Genomic DNA, 22,042 nt, shown 5'->3' on the forward strand with positions numbered 1-22,042 from the left:
GGGTATCACACACTGAAGGACTGTACCAGGGCACCACACACTGGAGGTCTGTGCTTGGGTATCACACACTGGAGGAGTAGACCTTAGCACCACACACTGGAGGACTGTACCTGGGCACCACACACTGGAGGACTGCACTTGGGTATCCCACACTGGAGGACTGTACTTTGGCACCACACACTGGAGGACTGTGCCTGGGCACCATACACTGGAGGACTGTACTTGGGCATCACTCACCGGAGGACCGTACCTGGGCATGACACACTGGAGGATCGTACTTGAGCACCACATACTGGAGGACTGTACCTGAACATCACACACTAGAGGACTGTACTTGGGCACCATACACTGGAGGACTGTACCATGACACTCCTCCTTACTGGTGCACGATACCTGGGAACCACACACTGGAAGATTGTACCTGCGTATCACATACTGGAGGACTGTGCCTGGGCACCACACACTGGAAAACTGTACCTGGGCACTACACACTGGAGGACTGTGCCTGGACATCACACACTGGAGGACTATACCTGGGCACCACATACTGGAGGACTGTACCTGGGCACCACACACTGGAGGACCGTACCTGGGCACCACAAACTGGAGGACTATACCTGGGCGCCACACACTGGAGGACTGTACCTGGGCACCACACACCGGAGGACTGTACCTGGGCACCACACACTGGAGGACTGTACCTGGGCACCACATACTGGAGGACTGTGCCTGAGCACCACACACTGGAGGACTGTACCTGGGCACCACACACTGGAGGACGGTACCTGGGCACTACACACTGGAGGACCATACCTGGGCACCATGCACTGGAGGACTGTACCTGGGCACCACATACTGGAGGTCTGTACCTTGGCACCACATACTGGAGGACTGTGCCTGAGCACCACACACTGGAGGACTGTACCTGGGCACCACACACTGGAGGACTGTGCCTGGGCACCACACACTGGAGAACTGTACCTGGGCACCACACAATGGAGGTCTGTACCTGGACACCACACACTGGAGGACTGTACCTGGGCATCACACACTGGAGGACTATGCCTGAGCACCATACACTGGAAGTCTGTACCTGTGCACCACACACTGGAGGACTGTGCCTGAGCACCACACACTGGAGGACTGTACCTGGGCACCACATACTGGAGGACTGTGCCTGGATATCACACACTGTAGGACTATACCAGGGCACCACACACTGGAGGACTGTGCCTGAGCACCACACACTGGAGGACCATACCTGGGCACCACATACAGGAGGACTGTACCTGGGCAACACACACTGGAGGACTGTACCTGGGCACCACACACTGGAGGACCGTACCTGGGCACGACACACTGGAGGACCGTACCTGGGAACCACACACTGGAGGACCGTTCCTGGGCACCACATACTGGAGGACCTTACCTGGTGACAACAAACTGAAGAACTGAACCAGGGCACAACACACTGGAGGACTTTACCTGGGCATAACACACTGGAAGATTGTACCTGTGCACAACACCCAGGAGGACTGTACCTGGGCACAACACACTGGAGCACTGGATCTGGACACCATGCACTGGAGGACTGTGCCTGGGAAAAACATGCTGGATGACTGTACCTGGGCACCACACGCTGGAGGACTGTACCTGGGCACAACATACTGGAGGACTGTTCCTGAGCACAACACACTGGAGGACTGTACCTGGGCACCACACACTGGAGGACTGTAACTGGGCACCGCACACTGGAGGACTGTACCTGGGCACCACACACTGGAGGACTGTACCTGGGTACCACACACTGCAGGTCTGAACGTGGGCAACACACACTGGAGGACCGTACCTGGGCGCCACACACTGAAGGTCTGTACCTGGGCACCACACACTGGAGGACTGTACCTGGGCAACACACACTGGAGGACTATACCTGGGTACCACACACTGGAGGACTGTACCTGTGTATAACTTACTGGAGGACTGTACTAGGGCACCACTCACTGGAGGTCTGTATCCGGACGTCACACACTGGAGGCCTGTATTTGAGCATCATAAACTGGAGGACTGTACCTTGGCACCACACACTGGAGGACTGTACCATGACACTACTTGATGGAGCACGGTACCTGGGAACCACACACTGGAGGATTGTACCTGTGTATCACACACTGGAGGACAGTACTTGGGTATCACTCACTGGAGGACCGTACCTGGGCATCACACACTGGAGGACTGTACCAGGGCACCACACACAGGAGGTCTGTACCAAGGCACTACACACTGGAGGTCTGTACCAAGGCACCACACACTGGAGGACTGTACCAGGGCACCACACACTGGCGGTCTATACTTGGGTATCACACACAGGAGGACTGTACCTTGGCACCACACACTGGAGGACTGTACCAGAGCACCACACACTGGAAGACTGTAACTGGGCACCACACTTTGGAGGACTGTACCTGGCACCACACACTGGAGGACCCTACCTGGGCACCATAATCTGGAGGACTGTACCTGGGCACCACATACTGGAGGACCGTACCTGAGCACCACACACTGGAGGACCATACCTGGTCACCACACATTGGAGGACTGTACCTGGGCACCACACACTGGAAGACCGTACCTGGGCACCACACACTGGAGGACCATACCTGGGCACCACATACTGGAGGACCTTACCTGGTGACAACAAACTGGAGAACTGAACTAGGGCACAACACACTGGAGGACTTTACCTGTGCACAACACACTGGAAGATTGTACCTGTGCACAACACCCAGGAGGACTGTACCTGGGCACAACACACTGGAGCACTGGATCTGGGCACCATGCACTGGAGGACTGTGCCTGGGCAAAACATGCTGGAGGACTGTACCTGGGCACCACACGCTGGAGGACTGTACTTGGGCACAATATACTGGAGGACTGTACCTGAGCACAACACACTGTAGGACTGTACCTGGGCACCACACACTGGAGGACTGTAACTGGGCACCGCACACTGGAGGACTGTACCTGGGACCACACACTGGAGGACTGTACCTGGGTACCACACACTGCAGGTCTGAACCTGGGCACCACACACTGGAGAACCATACCTGGGCACCACACTCTGAAGGTCTGTACCTGGGCACCACACACTGGAGGACTGTACCTGGGCAACACACACTGGAGGACTATACCTGGGTACCACACACTGGAGGACTGTACCTGTGTATAACTTACTGGAGGACTGTACCAGGGCACCACACACTGGAGGTCGGCATCCGAACGTCACACACTGGAGGCCTGTATTTGAGCATCACAAACTGGAGGACTGTACGTTGGCACCACACACTGGAGGACTGTACCATGACACTACTTGATGGAGCACGGTACCTGGGAACCACACACTGGAGGATTGTAACTGTCTATCACATACTGGAGGACAGTACTTGGGTATCACTCACTGGAGGACCGTACCTGGGCATCACACACTGGAGGACTGTACCAGGGCACCACACACAGGAGGTCTGTACCAATGCACTACACACTGGAGGTCTGTACCAAGGCACCACACACTGGAGGACTGTACCAGGGCACCACACACTGGCGGTCTATACTTGGGTATCACACACTGGAGGACTGTACCTTGGCACCACACACTGGAGGACTGTACCAGAGCACCACCCACTGGAGGACTGTACTTGGGTATCACACACTGAAGGACTGTACCAGGGCACCACACATTGGAGGTCTGTTCTTGGGTATCACACACTGGAGGACTGTACCTGGGCACCACACACTGGAGGACTGCACTTGGGTATCACACACTGGAGGACTGTACTTTGGCACCTCACACTGGAGGACTGTGCCTGAGCACCATACACTGGAGGATTGTACTTGGGCATCAATCGCCAAAGGACCGTACCTGGGCATCACACACTGGAGGATCGCACTTGGGCACCACATACTGGAGGACTGTACCTGAACATCACACACTAGAGGACTGTACTTGGGCACCACACACTGGAGGACTGTACCTTGGCACCACACACTGTAGGACTGTACCATGACTCTACTTTCTGGAGCACGATACCTGGGAACCACACACTGGAGGACTGTAACTGCGCACCACATACTGGAGGACTGTGCCTGGGCACCACACACTGGAGAACTGTACCTGGGCACTACACACTGGAGGACTGTACCTGGACATCACACACTGTAGGACTATACCTGGGCACCACATACTGGAGGACTGTACCTGGGCACCACACACTGGTGGACCGTATCTGGGCACCACACACTGGAGGACCGTACCTGGGCACCACACACTGGAGGACGGTGCCTGGGCACCACACACTGGAGGACGGTGCCTGGGCACCACACACTGGAGGACTGTACCTGGGCACCACATACTGGAGGACTGTGCCTGAGCACCACACACTGGAGGACTGTACCTGGGCACCACACACTGAAGGACGGTACCTGGGCACCACACACTGGAGGACCGCTCCTGGGCACCACACACTGGAGGACTGTACCTGGGCACCACACACTGGAGGACTGTACCTGGGCACCACATACTGGAGGACTGTGCCTTATCACCACACACTGGAGGACTGTGCCTGGGCACCACACACTGGAGAACTGTACATTGGCACCACAAACTGGAGGTCTGTACCTGGGCACCACACACTGGAGGACAGTACTTGGGCATCACACACTGGAGGACTATGCCTGAGCACCATACACTGGAAGTCTGTACCTGGGCACCACACACTGGAGGACTGTGGCTGAGCACCACACACTGGAGGACTGTACCTGGGCACCACATACTGGAGGACTGTGCCTGGATATCACACACTGTAGGACTTTACCTGGGCACCACATACTGGAGGACCGTACCTGGGCACAACACACTGGAGGACCGTACCTGGGCACCACATACTGGAGTACTGTGCCTGGGCACAACACACTGGAGAACTGTACCTGGGCACCACACACTGGAGGACTGTACCTGGGAATCACACACTGGAGGACTGTGTCTGGGCGTCACCCACTGGAGTACTGTACCTGGACACCACACACTGGAGGACTGTACGTGGGCACAACACATTGGAGGACTGGACCTGGGCACCACACACTGGAGAACTGGACCTGGGCACCCCACACTGGAGGACTGTACCTGGGCATCACACACTGGAAGATCGTACTTGGGCACCACATACTGGAGGACTGTACCTGAACATCACACACTAGAGGACTGTACTTGGGCACCACACACTGCAGGACTGTACCTTGGCACCACACACTGGAGGACTGTACCATGACACTACTTGCTGTAGCACAATACCTGGGAACCACACACTGGAGGATTGTACCTGTGTATCACACACTGGAGGACTGTACCTGCGCACCACATACTGGAGGACTGTGCCTGGGCACCACACACTGGAGAACTGTACCTGGGCACTACACACTGGAGGACTGTATCTGGACATCACACACTGGAGGACTATACCTGGGCACCACATACTGGAGGACTGTACCTGGGCACCACACACTGGTGGACCATATCTGGGCACCACACACTGGAGGACCGTACCTGGGCACCACACACTGGAGGACTGTACCTGGGCACCACACACTGGAAGACTGTAACTGGGCACCACATACTGGAGGACTGTGCCTGAGCACCACACACCTGAGGACTGTACCTGGGCACCACACACTGGAGAACGGTACCTGGGCACCACACACTGGAGGACCGTTCCTGGGCACCACACACTGGAGGATTGTACCTGGGCACCACACACTGGAGGACTGTACCTGGGCACCACATACTGGAGGATTGTGCCTGAGCACCACACACTGGAGGACTGTTCCTGGGCACCACACACTGGAGGACTGTGCCTGGCTACCACACACTGGAGAACTGTACCTTGGCACCACACACTGGAGGTCTGTACCTGGGCACCACACACTGGAGGACTGTACCTGGGCATCACACACTGGTGGACTATGCCTGAGCACCTTTCACTGGAAGTCTGTACCTGGGCACCACACACTGGAGGACTGTGCCTAAGCACCACACACTGGAGGACTGTACCTGGGCACCACATACTGGAGGACTGTGCCTGGATATCACACACTATAGTACTATACCTGGGCACCACACACTGGGGGACTGGACCTGGGCACCACACACTGGAGGACCGTACCTGGGCACCACACACTGGAGGACCGTACCTGGGCACCACACACTGCAGGACCGTACCTGGGCACCACACACTGGAGGACCGTACCTGGGCACCACATAATGGAGAACTGTACCTGGGCTCCACACACTGGAGGACTGTACCTGGGCACCACACACTGGAGGACTGTATCTGGGCATCACACACTGGAGGACTGTACCTGGGCACCACACACTGGAGGACTGTATGTGGGCACAACACATTGGAGGACTGGACCTGGGTACCACACACTGGAGGACTGGACTTGGGCACCACACACTGGAGTACTGTACCTGGGCACAACATTCTGGAGCACTGTACCTGGGCACCGCACACTGGGGGTCTGTACCTGGGCACCACACACAGGAGGTCTAAACTTGGGCACCACACACTGGAGGTCTGTACCTGAGAAACACACATTGGAGGACTGTACCTGGGCACCACACACTGGAGGATTGTACCTGTGTATCACACACTGGAGGACTGTACCTGGGCACCACACACTGGAGGATTGTACTTGGGAACCACACACTGGAGGACCGTACCTTGGCACCACACACTGGAGGACCGTACCTGGGCACCACACACTGGAGGACTGTACCTGGGCATCACACACTGGAGGATCGTACTTGGGCACCACATACTGGATGACTGTACCTGAACATCACACTCTAGAGGACTGTACTTAGGCACCACACACTGCAGGACTGTACCTTGGCACCACACACTGGAGGACTGTACCATGACACTACTTGCTGGAGAACGATACCTGGGAACCACACACTGGAGGATTGTACCTGGGTATCACACACTGGAGGACTGTAACTGCGCACCACATACTGGAGGACTGTGCCTGGGCACCACACACTGGAGAACTGTACCTGGGCACTACACACTAGAGGACTGTACCTGGACATCACACACTGGAGGACTATACCTGGGCACCACATACTGGAGGACTGTACCTAGGCACCACACACTGGTGGACCGTATCTGGGCACCACACACTGGAGGACCGTACCTGGGCACCACACACTGGAGGACTGTACCTGGGCACCACACACTGGAAGACTGTACCTGGGCACCACATACTGGAGGACTGTGCCTGAGCACCACACACTGGAGGACTGTACCTGGGCACCACACACTGGAGAACGGTACCTGGGCACAACACACTGGAGGACCGTTCCTGGGCACCACACACTGGAGGATTGTGCCTGAGCACCACACACTGGAGGACTGTTCCTGGGCACCACACACTGGAGGACTGTACCTTGGCACCACACACTGGAGGTCTGTACCTGGGCACCACACACTGGAGGTCTGTACCTGGGCACCACACACTGGAGGACTGTACCTGGGCATCACACACTGGTGGACTATGCCTGAGCACCTTTCACTGGAAGTCTGCACCTGGGCACCACACACTGGAGGACTGTGCCTAAGCACCACACACTGGAGGACGGTACCTGGGCACCACATACTGGAGGACTGTGCCTGGATATCACACACTGTAGGACTATACCTGGGCACCTCATACTGGAGGACTGGACCTGGGCACCACACACTGGAGGACCGTACTTGGGCACCACACACTGGCGGACCGTACCTGGGCACCACACACTGCAGGATCGTACCTGGGCACCACACACTGGAGGACCGTACCTGGGCACCACATAATGGAGAACTGTACCTGGGCACCACACACTGGAGGACTGCACCTGGGCACCACACATTGGAGGACTGGACCTGGGCACCACACACTGGAGGACTGGACCTGGGCACCACACACTGGAGTACTGTACCTGGGCACAACATACTGGAAGACTGTACCTGGGCACCGCACACTGGGGTTCTGTACCTGGGCACCACACACAGGAGGTCTAAACCTGGGCACCACACACTGGAGGTCTGTACCTGGCAAACACATATTGGAGGACTGTACCTGGGCACCACACACTGGAGGATTGTACCTGTGTATCACACACTGGAGGACTGTACCTGGGCACCACACACTGGAGGATTGTACTTGGGAACCACACACTGGAGGACCGTACCTTGGCACCACACACTGGAGGACCGTACCTGGGCACCACACACAGGAGGACCGTACCTGGGCACCACACACTGGAGGACTTACCTGGGCGCAACACACTGGAGGAGTATACCTGGGCACAACACACTGGAAGACTGTACCTGTGCACAACACCCTGGAGGACTGTGCCTGCTTACCACACACTGGAGGATGGTACTTGGGCACCACACAATAGAGGACCATACCTGGGCACCACACAATGGAGGATCCTACCAGTGCACCACACATTGGTGGACCGTACCTGGCCATCTCACACTGGAGGACTACGTGGGCACCACACACTTGAGGACTGTAACTGGGCACCTCACACTGGAGGACTGTACCTGCGCACCACACAATGGAGGATCCTACCAGTGCACCACACATTGGCGGACCGTACCTGGGCTCCACACAATGGAGAACCATACATGGGCACTACACAATGGAGGACCGTACCTGGGCACCACACGGGAGGACCGTACCTGGGCACCACACACTGGAGGACTGTACCCGGGCACCACACAATGGAGGACCGTACCTGGGCACCACACACTGGAGGACCTTACCTGAGCACCACACACTGGAGGACCGTACCTGGGCACCACATACTGGAGGACCGTACCTGAGAACCACACACTGGAGGACCGTACCTGGGCACCACACATTGGAGGAACGTACCTGGGCACCACACACTGGAGGACCTTGCCTGGGCACCACACACTGGAAGACCGTACCTGGGCTCCACACACTGGAGGACCGTACCTGGGCAACACACACTGGAGGACTGTGCCTGGGCACCACACAATGGAGGACCGTACCTGGGCAAAACACACAATGTAGGACCGTAGCTGCACACCACACACTGCAGGACTGTACCTGGGCACCACACAATGGAGGACCGTACCTGGACACCACACACTGGAGGACCTTACCTGGGCACCACACACTGGAGGACCGTACCTGGGCACCACATACTGGAGGACCATACCTGAGAACCACACACTGGAGGACCGTACCTGGGCAACACACATTGGAGGAACGTACCTGGGCACAACAAACTGGAGGACGGTACCTGGGCAACACACACTGGAGGACTGTGCCTGGGCACCACACAATGGAGGACCGTACCTGGGCACAACACACAATGTAGGACCGTACCTGCGCACCAAACACTGCAGGACTGCACCTGGGCACCACACACTGGAGGACCATACCTGGGCACCACACACTGGAGGACCGTACCTGGGCACCACACACTGGAGGACCGTACCTTTGCACCACATACTGGAGAACTGTACCTGGGTACCACACACTGGAGGACTGTACCTGGGAATTACACACTGGAGGACTGTATCTGGGCATCACACACTGGAGGACTGTATGTGGGCACAACATATTGGAGGACTGGACCTGGGCACCACACACTGGAGGACTGGACCTGGGCACCACACACTGGAGGAGTGTACCTGGGCACAACAAACTGGAGGACTGTACCTGGGCACCACACACTGGGGGTCTGTACCTGGGCATCACACACAGGAAGTCTAAACCTGGGCACCACACACTGGAGGTCTGTACCTGGGAACCACACACTGGAGGACTGTACCTGGGCACCACACACTGGAGGATTGTACCTGTGTGTCACGTACTGGAGGACTGTACTTGGGTATCACTCACTGGAGGACCGTACCTGGTCACCACACACTGGAGGACTGTACCTGAGCACCACATACTGGAGGACTGTACCTGGGCACCACACACTGGAAGATTGTACCTGTGCACAAAACCCTGGAGGACTGTACCTGGTCACAACACACTGGAGAACTGGATCTGGGCACCATGCACTGGAGGACCGTTCCTGGGCACCACACTCTGGAGGACCGGACCTGGGCACCACACAATGGAGAACCGTACCTGGGTACCACACACTGGAGGACCGTACCTGGGTAACACACACTGGAGGACGTACCTGGGCACCACACAATGGAGTACCGTACCTGTGCACCACACACTGGAGGACCGTACTTGGGCACCACACACTGGAGTACCATATCTGGGCACCACACACTGGAGGACCGTACCTGGGCACCACACAATGGAGGACCGTACCTGGGCACCACACACTGGAGGACCGTACCTGGGCACCACACACTGGAAGACTGTAACTGGTCATCACACATTGGAGGACTGTACCTGGGCACCACACACTGGAGGACCCTACCTGGGCCCCACACTCTTGAGGACTGTACCTGGGCACCACATACTGGAGGACTGTAACTGAGCACCACACACTGGAGGACCGTACCTGCTCACCACACATTGGAGAACTGTAACTGGGCACCACACACTGGAGGATTGTACTTGGGAACCACACACTGGAGGACCGTACCTTGGCACCACACACTGGAGGACTGTACCTGGGCATCACACACTGGAGGATCGTACTTGGGCACCACATACTGGATGACTGTACCTGAACATCACACTCTAGAGGACTGTACTTAGGCACCACACACTGCAGGACTGTACCTTGGCACCACACACTGGAGGACTGTACCATGACACTACTTGCTGGAGAACGATACCTGGGAACCACACACTGGAGGATTGTACCTGTGTATCACACACTGGAGGACTGTACCTGCTCACCACATACTGGAGGACTGTGCCTGGGCACCACACACTGGAGAACTGTACCTGGGCACTACACACTAGAGGACTGTACCTGGACATCACACACTGGAGGACTATACCTGGGCACCACATACTGGAGGACTGTACCTAGGCACCACACACTGGTGGACCGTATGTGGGCACCACACACTGGAGGACTGTACCTGGGCACCACACACTGGAGGACTGTACCTGGGCACCACACACTGGAAGACTGTACCTGGGCACCACATACTGGAGGACTGTGCCTGAGTACCACACACTGGAGGACTGTACCTGGGCACCACACACTGGAGAACGGTACCTGGGCACAACACACTGGAGGACCGTTCCTGGGCACCACACACTGGAGGATTGTACCTGTGCACCACACACTGGAGGACTGTACCTGGGCACCACATACTGGAGGATTGTGCCTGAGCACCACACACTGGAGGACTGTTCCTGGGCACCACACACTGGAGGACTGTGCCTGGGCACCACACACTGGAGAACTGTACCTTGGCACCAAACACTGGAGGTCTGTACCTGGGCACCACACACTGGAGGACTGTACCTGGGCATCACACACTGGTGGACTATGCCTGAGCACCTTTCACTGGAAGTCTGCACCTGGGCACCACACACTGGAGGACTGTGCCTAAGCACCACACACTGGAGGACGGTACCTGGGCACCACATACTGGAGGACTGTGCCTGGATATCACACACTGTAGGACTATACCTGGGCACCTCATACTGGAGGACTGGACCTGGGCACCACACACTGGAGGACCGTACTTGGGCACCACACACTGGCAGACCGTACCTGGGCACCACACACTGCAGGATCGTACCTGGGCACCACACACTGGAGGACCGTACCTGGGCACCACATAATGGAGAACTGTACCTGGGCACCACACACTGGAGGACTGCACCTGGGCACCACACATTGGAGGACTGGACCTGGGCACCACACACTGGAGGACTGGACCTGGGCACCACACACTGGAGTACTGTACCTGGGCACAACATACTGGAAGACTGTACCTGGGCACCGCACACTGGGGTTCTGTACCTGGGCACCACACACAGGAGGTCTAAACCTGGGCACCACACACTGGAGGTCTGTACCTGGCAAACACACATTGGAGGACTGTACCTGGGCACCACACACTGGAGGATTGTACCTGTGTATCACACACTGGATGACTGTACCTGGGCACCACACACTGGAGGATTGTACTTGGGAACCACACACTGGAGGACCGTACCTTGGCACCACACACTGGAGGACCGTACCTGGGCACCACACACAGGAGGACCGTACCTGGGCACCACACACTGGAGGACTTACCTGGGCGCAACACACTGGAGGACTATACCTGGGCACAACACACTGGAAGACTGTACCTGTGCACAACACCCTGGAGGACTGTGCCTGCTTACCACACACTGGAGGATGGTACTTGGGCACCACACAATAGAGGACCATACCTGGGCACCACACAATGGAGGATCCTACCAGTGCACCACACATTGGTGGACCGTACCTGGCCATCTCACACTGGAGGACTACGTGGGCACCACACACTTGAGGACTGTAAGTGGGCACCTCACACTGGAGGACTGTACCTGCGCACCACACAATGGAGGATCCTACCAGTGCACCACACATTGGCGGACCGTACCTGGGCTCCACACAATGGAGAACCATACATGGGCACTACACAATGGAGGACCGTACCTGGGCACCACACGGGAGGACCGTACCTGGGCACCACACACTGGAGGACTGTACCCGGGCACCACACAATGGAGGACCGTACCTGGGCACCACACACTGGAGGACCTTACCTGAGCACCACACACTGGAGGACCGTACCTGGGCACCACATACTGGAGGACCGTACCTGAGAACCACACACTGGAGGACCGTACCTGGGCACCACACATTGGAGGAACGTACCTGGGCACCACACACTGGAGGACCTTGCCTGGGCACCACACACTGGAAGACCGTACCTGGGCTCCACACACTGGAGGACCGTACCTGGGCAACACACACTGGAGGACTGTGCCTGGGCACCACACAATGGAGGACCGTACCTGGGCACAACACACAATGTAGGACCGTAGCTGCACACCACACACTGCAGGACTGTACCTGGGCACCACACAATGGAGGACCGTACCTGGGCACCACACACTGGAGGACCTTACCTGGGCACCACACACTGGAGGACCGTACCTGGGCACCACATACTGGAGGACCGTACCTGAGAACCACACACTGGAGGACCGTACCTGGGCAACACACATTGGAGGAACGTACCTGGGCACAACAAACTGGAGGACGGTACCTGGGCAACACACACTGGAGGACTGTGCCTGGGCACCACACAATGGAGGACCGTACCTGGGCACAACACACAATGTAGGACCGTACCTGCGCACCAAACACTGCAGGACTGCACCTGGGCACCACACACTGGAGGACCATACCTGGGCACCACACACTGGAGGACCGTACCTGGGCACCACACACTGGAGGACCGTACCTTTGCACCACATACTGGAGAACTATACCTGGGTACCACACACTGGAGGACTGTACCTGGGAATTACACACTGGAGGACTGTATCTGGGCATCACACACTGGAGGACTGTATGTGGGCACAACATATTGGAGGACTGGACCTGGGCACCACACACTGGAGGACTGGACCTGGGCACCACACACTGGAGGAGTGTACCTGGGCACAACAAACTGGAGGACTGTACCTGGGCACCACACACTGGGGGTCTGTACCTGGGCATCACACACAGGAAGTCTAAACCTGGGCACCACACACTGGAGGTCTGTACCTGGGAACCACACACTGGAGGACTGTACCTGGGCACCACACACTGGAGGATTGTACCTGTGTGTCACGTACTGGAGGACTGTACTTGGGTATCACTCACTGGAGGACCGTACCTGGTCACCACACACTGGAGGACTGTACCTGAGCACCACATACTGGAGGACTGTACCTGGGCACCACACACTGGAAGATTGTACCTGTGCACAAAACCCTGGAGGACTGTACCTGGTCACAACACACTGGAGAACTGGATCTGGGCACCATGCACTGGAGGACCATTCCTGGGCACCACACTCTGGAGGACCGGACCTGGGCACCACACAATGGAGAACCGTACCTGGGTACCACACACTGGAGGACCGTACCTGGGTAACACACACTGGAGGACGTACCTGGGCACCACACAATGGAGTACCGTACCTGTGCACCACACACTGGAGGACCGTACTTGGGCACCACACACTGGAGTACCATATCTGGGCACCACACACTGGAGGACCGTACCTGGGCACCACACAATGGAGGACCGTACCTGGGCACCACACACTGGAGGACCGTACCTGGGCACCACACACTGGAAGACTGTAACTGGTCATCACACATTGGAGGACTGTACCTGGGCACCACACACTGGAGGACCCTACCTGGGCCCCACACTCTGGAGGACTGTACCTGGGCACCACATACTGGAGGACTGTAACTGAGCACCACACACTGGAGGACCGTACCTGCTCACCACACATTGGAGAACTGTAACTGGGCACCACACACTGGAAGACCGTACCTGGGCACCACACACTGGAGGACCATACCTGGGTACCACACACTGGAGGACCGTACCTGGGCACCACATACTGGAGGACCGTGCCTGGTCAAAACACACTGGAGCACTGGATCTGGGCTCAACACACAGGGGGACTGTACCTGGGCACAACACACTGGAGCACTGGATCTGGGCACCATGCACTGGAGGTCTGTACCTGGTCAAAACATGCTGGAGGACTGTACCTGTGCACCACACGCTGGAGGACTGTACCTGGGCACAACATACTGGAGGACTGTACATGAGCACCACACACTGGAGGACTGTACCTGGGCACCACACACTAGAGGACTGTACCTGGGCACCACACACTGGAGGACTGTACCTGGGCACCACAAACTGGAGGTCTGTACCTGGGCACCACACACTGCAGGTCTGAAACTGGGCACCACACGCTGGAGGACCTTACCTGGGCACAACACACTGAAGGTCTGTACATGGGCACCACACACTGGAGGACTGTACCTGGGAATCACACACTGGAGGACTGTATCTGGGCATCACACACTGGAGGACTGTACCTGGACACCACACACTGGAGGACTGTATGTGGGCTCAACACATTGGAGGACTGGACCTGGGCACCACACACTGGAGGACTGGACCTGGGCACCACACACTGGAGGACTGTACCTGGGCACAAGATACTGGAGGACTGTACATGAGCACGACACACTAGAGGACTGTACCTGGGCACCACACACTGGAGGACTGGACCTGGGCACCACACACTGGAGGACTGTACCTGGGCACCACAAACTGGAGGTTTGTACCTGGTCACCACACATTGCAGGTCTGAAACTGGGCACCACACACTGGAGGACCTTACCTGGGCACCACACACTGAAGGTCTGTACATGGGCACCACACACTGGAGGACTGTACCTGGGCACAACACGCTAATGGACTGTACCTGGGCACCACACACTGGAGGACTGGACCTGGGCACCATCCACTGGAGGACTGTACCTGGGCACAACATGCTGGAGGGCTCTACCTGGGCACCACACACTGGAGGTCCGTACCTGTGTATCGCACACTGGAGGACTGTAATTGGGCATCACTCACTGGAGAACTGTACTTTTGCAATACACACTGGAGAACTGTACCTGGACATCACACACTGGAGGACAGTACCTGGGCACCACATACTGGAGGTCTGTACTTGGGCACCACACACTGGAGGTCTGTACTTGGGCATCACACACTGGAGGCCTGTACCTGGGAACCACACACTGGAGGACTGTACCTTGACACTACTTGCTGGATCACAGTACATTGGAACCACACACTGGAGGATTGTACCTGGGCACCACACACTAGAGGACCGTACCTGGGCACCACACACTGGAGGACCATACCTGGGCACCACACACTGGAGGACTGTATCCTGGGCACCACACACTGAAGGACCGTACCTGGGCACCACACACTCGAGGACCGTATCTGGGCACCACACACTGGAGGACCATACCTGGGCACCACACACTGGAGGACCGTACTTGGGCAAAACACACTGGAGGACTGTACCTGGATATCACACACTGGAGGTCTGTACCTGGACATAACACACTGGAAGACTGTACTTGGGCATCACACACTGGAGGACCGTACCTGGGCACCACACACTGGAGGACCGTACCTGGGCACCACATACTGGAGAACTGTACCTAGGTACCACACACTGGAGGACTGTACCTGGGAATCACACACTGGAGGACTGTATCTGGGCATCACACACTGGAGGACTGTACCTGGGCACCACACACTGGAGGACTATATGTGGGCACAACACATTGGAGGACTGGACCTGGGCACCACACACTGGAGGAGTGGACCTGGGCACCACACACTGGAGGACTGTACCTGGGCACAACAAACTGGAGGACTGTACCTGGTCACCACACACTGGGGGTCTGTACCTGGTCATCACACACAGGAAGTCTAAACCTGGGAACCACACACTGGAGGTCTGTACCTGGGAAACACACACTGGAGGACTGTACCTGGGAAACACACACTGGAGGATTGTACCTGTGTATCACACACTGGAGGACTGTACTTGGGTATCACTCACTGGAGGACCGTACCTGGTCACCACACACTGGAGAACTGTACCTGAGCACCACATACTGGAGGACAGTACCTGGGCACCTCATACTGGAGGTCTGTACTTGGGCACCACACACTGGAGGTCTGTACTTGGGCATCACACACTGGAGGACTGTACCTTGACACTACTTGCTGGATCACAGTACATTGGAACCACACACTGGAGGATTGTACCTGGGCACCACACACTGGAGGACCGTACCTGGGCACCACACACTGGAGGACCATACCTGGGCACCACACACTGGAGGACTGTATCCTGGGCACCACACACTGAAGGACCGTACCTGGGCACCGCACACTGGAGGACCGTATCTGGGCACCACACACTGGAGTACCATACCTAGGCACCACACACTGGAGGACCGTACTTGGGCAAAACACACTGGAGGACTGTACCTGTGCACCACAAACTGGAGGACTCTACCTGGGCACCACACACTGGAGGTCTGTACCTGGACATCACACACTGGAGGACTGTACCTGGGCACCACACACTGGAGGACCGTACCTGGGTAACACACACTGGAGTACGTACCTGGGCACCACACAATGGAGGACCGTACCTGTGCACCACACACTGGAGGACCGTACTTGGGCACCACACACTGGAGTACCATATCTGGGCACCACACACTGGAGGACCGTACCTGGGCACCACACAATGGAGGACCGTACCTGGGCACCACACACTGGAGGACCGTACCTGGGCACCACACACTGGAAGACTGTAACTGGTCATCACACGTTGGAGGACTGTACCTGGGCACCACACACTGGAGGACCCTACCTGGGCCCCACACTCTGGAGGACTGTACCTGGGCACCACATACTGGAGGACTGTAACTGAGCACCACACACTGGAGGACCGTACCTGCTCACCACACATTGGAGGACTGTAACTGGGCACCACACACTGGAAGACCGTACCTGGGCACCACACACTGGAGGACCGTACCTGGGTACCACACACTGGAGGACCGTACCTGGGCACCACATACTGGAGGACCGTGCCTGGTCACAACACACTGGAGCACTGGATCTGGGCTCAACACACTAGGGGACTGTACCTGGGCACAACACACTGGAGCACTGGATCTGGGCACCATGCACTGGAGGTCTGTACCTGGTCAAAACATGCTGGAGGACTGTACCTGTGCACCACACGCTGGAGGACTGTACCTGGGCACAACATACTGGAGGACTGTACATGAGCACCACACACTGGAGGACTGTACCTGGGCACCACACACTGGAGGACTGTACCTGGGCACCACACACTGGAGGACTGTACCTGGGCACCACAAACTGCAGGTCTGTACCTGGGCACCACACACTGCAGGTCTGAAAGTGGACACCACACGCTGGAGGACCTTACCTGGGCACAACACACTGAAGGTCTGTACATGGGCACCACACACTGGAGGACTGTACCTGGGAATCACACACTGGAGGACTGTATCTGGGCATCACACACTGGAGGACTGTACCTGGACACCACACACTGGAGGACTGTATGTGGGCTCAACACATTGGAGGACTGGACCTGGGCACCACACACTGGAGGACTGGACCTGGGCACCACACACTGGAGGACTGTACCTGGGCACAAGATACTGGAGGACTGTACATGAGCACCACACACTAGAGGACTGTACCAGGGCACCACACACTGGAGGACTGTACCTGGGCACCACAAACTGGAGGTTTGTACCTGGTCACCACACATTGCAGGTCTGAAACTGGGCACCACACACTGGAGGACCTTACCTGGGCACCACACACTGAAGGTCTGTACATGGGCACCACACACTGGAGGACTGTACCTGGGCACAACACCCTAATGGACTGGACCTGGGCACCACACACTGGAGGACTGGACCTGGGCACCATCCACTGGAGGACTGTACCTGGGCACAACATGCTGGAGGGCTCTACCTGGGCACCACACACTGGAGGTCCGTACCTGTGTATCGCACACTGGAGGACTGTAATTGGGCATCACTCACTGGAGAACTGTACTTTTGCAATACACACTGGAGAACTGTACCTGGACATCACACACTGGAGGACAGTACCTGGGCACCACATACTGGAGGTCTGTACTTGGGCACCACACACTGGAGGTCTGTACTTGGGCATCACACACTGGAGGCCTGTACCTGGGAACCACACACTGGAGGACTGTACCTTGACACTACTTGCTGGATCACAGTACATTGGAACCACACACTGGAGGATTGTACCTGGGCACCACACACTAGAGGACCGTACCTGGGCACCACACACTGGAGGACCATACCTGGGCACCACACACTGGAGGACTGTATCCTGGGCACCACACACTGAAGGACCGTACCTGGGCACCACACACTCGAGGACCGTATCTGGGCACCACACACTGGAGGACCATACCTGGGCACCACACACTGGAGGACCGTACTTGGGCAAAACACACTGGAGGACTGTACCTGGATATCACACACTGGAGGTCTGTACCTGGACATAACACACTGGAAGACTGTACTTGGGCATCACACACTGGAGGACCGTACCTGGGCACCACACACTGGAGGACCGTACCTGGGCACCACATACTGGAGAACTGTACCTAGGTACCACACACTGGAGGACTGTACCTGGGAATCACACACTGGAGGACTGTATCTGGGCATCACACACTGGAGGACTGTACCTGGGCACCACACACTGTAGGACTGTATGTGGGCACAACACATTGGAGGACTGGACCTGGGCACCACACACTGGAGGACTGGACCTGGGCACCACACACTGGAGGACTGTACCTGGGCATTACAAACTGGAGGACTGTACCTGGTCACCACACACTGGGGGTCTGTACCTGGTCATCACACACAGGAAGTCTAAACCTGGGAACCACACACTGGAGGTCTGTACCTGGGAAACACACACTGGAGGACTGTACCTGGGAAACACACACTGGAGGATTGTACCTGTGTATCACACACTGGAGGACTGTACTTGGGTATCACTCACTGGAGGACCGTACCTGGTCACCACACACTGGAGGACTGTACCTGAGCACCACATACTGGAGGACAGTACCTGGGCACCTCATACTGGAGGTCTGTACTTGGGCACCACACACTGGAGGTCTGTACTTGGGCATCACACACTGGAGTCCTGTACCTGGGAACCACACACTGGAGGACTGTACCTTGACACTACTTGCTGGATCACAGTACATTGGAACCACACACTGGAGGATTGTACCTGGGCACCACACACTGGAGGACCGTACCTGGGCACCACACACTGGAGGACCATACCTGGGCACCACACACTGGAGGACTGTATCCTGGGCACCACACACTGAAGGACCGTACCTGGGCACCGCACACTGGAGGACCGTATCTGGGCACCACACACTGGAGGACCATACCTAGGCACCACACACTGGAGGACCGTACTTGGGCAAAACACACTGGAGGACTGTACCTGTGCACCACAAACTGGAGGACTCTACCTGGGCACCACACACTGGAGGTCTGTACCTGGACATCACACACTGGAGGACTGTACTTGGGCATCACACACTGGAGGACCGTACCTGGGCACCACACACTGGAGGACCGTACCTGGGCACCACATACTGGAGAACTGTACCTAGGTACCACACACAGGAGGACTGTACCTGGGAATCACACACTGGAGGACTGTATCTGGGCATCACACACTGGAGGACTGTACCTGGGCACCACACACTGGAGGACTGTATGTGGGCACAACACATTGGAGGACTGGACCTGGGCACCACACACTGGAGGACTGGACCTGGGCACCACACACTGGAGGACTGTACCTGGGCACAATAAACTGGAGGACTGTACCTGGGCACCACACACTGGGGGTCTGTACCTGGTCATCACACACAGGAAGTCTAAACCTGGGCACCACACACTGGAGGTCTGTACCTGGGAACCACACACTGGAGGACTGTACCTGGGCACTACACACTGGAGGATTGTACCTGTGTATCACGCACTGGAGGACTGTACTTGGGTATCACTCACTGGAGGACCGTACCTGGTCACCACACACTGGAGGACTGTACCTGAGCTCCACATACTGGAGGACTGTACCTGGGCACCACACACTGGAAGATTGTACCTGTGCACAAAACCCTGGAGGACTGTACCTGGTCACAACACACTGGAGAAATAGATCTGGGCACCATGCACTGGAGGACCGTACCTGGGCACCACACTCTGGAGGACCGTACCTGGGCACCACACAATGGAGAACCGTACCTGGGTACCACACACTGGAGGACCGTACCTGGGTAACAAACACTGGAGGACGTACCTGGGCACCACACAATGGAGGACCGTACCTGGGCACCACACACTGGAGGACTGTACTTGGGCACCACACACTGGAGTACCATATCTGGGCACCACACACTGGAGGACCGTACCTGGTCACCACACAATGGAGGACCGTACGTGGGCACCACACACTGGAGGACCGAACCTGGGCACCACACACTGGAAGGCTGTAACTGGTCACCACACGTTGGAGGACTGTACCTGGGCACCACACACTGCAGGACCCTACCTGGGCACCACACTCTGGAGGACTGTACCTGGGCACCACATACTGGAGGAGCGTGACTGAGCACCACACACTGGAGCACTGTACCTGCTCTCCACACATTGGAGGACTGTACCTGGGCACCACACACTGGAAGACTGTACCTGGGCACCACACACTGGAAGACCATACCTGGGCACCACACACTGGAGGACCGTACCTGGGTACCACATACTGGAGGACCGTACCTGGGCACCACATACTGGAGGACTGTGCCTGGTAACAACACACTGGAGCACTGGATCTGGGCACAACACACTGGAGGACTGTACCTGGGCACAACACACTGGAGCACTGGATCTGGGCGCCATGCACTGGAGGACTGTACCTGGTCAAAACATGCTGGAGGACTACCTGTGCACCACACGCTGGAGGACTGTACCTGGGCACAACATACTGGAGGACTGTACATGAGCACGACACCCTGGAGGACTGTACCTGGGTATCACACACTGGAGGACTGGACCTGGGCACCACACACTGGAGGACTGTACCTGGGCACCACAAACTGGAGGTCTGTACCTGGGCACCACACACTGCAGGTCTGAAATTGGGCACCACACACTGGAGATCCTTACCTGGGCACCACACACTGAAGGTCTGTACATGGGCACCACACACTGGAGGACTGTACCTGGGCACAAC

This window comes from Phyllobates terribilis, unplaced genomic scaffold (genome assembly GCF_046119375.1).
Source record: "Phyllobates terribilis strain yellow unplaced genomic scaffold, ASM4611937v1 Scaffold_5__5_contigs__length_657084704, whole genome shotgun sequence".
Taxonomy (NCBI): domain Eukaryota; kingdom Metazoa; phylum Chordata; class Amphibia; order Anura; family Dendrobatidae; genus Phyllobates; species Phyllobates terribilis.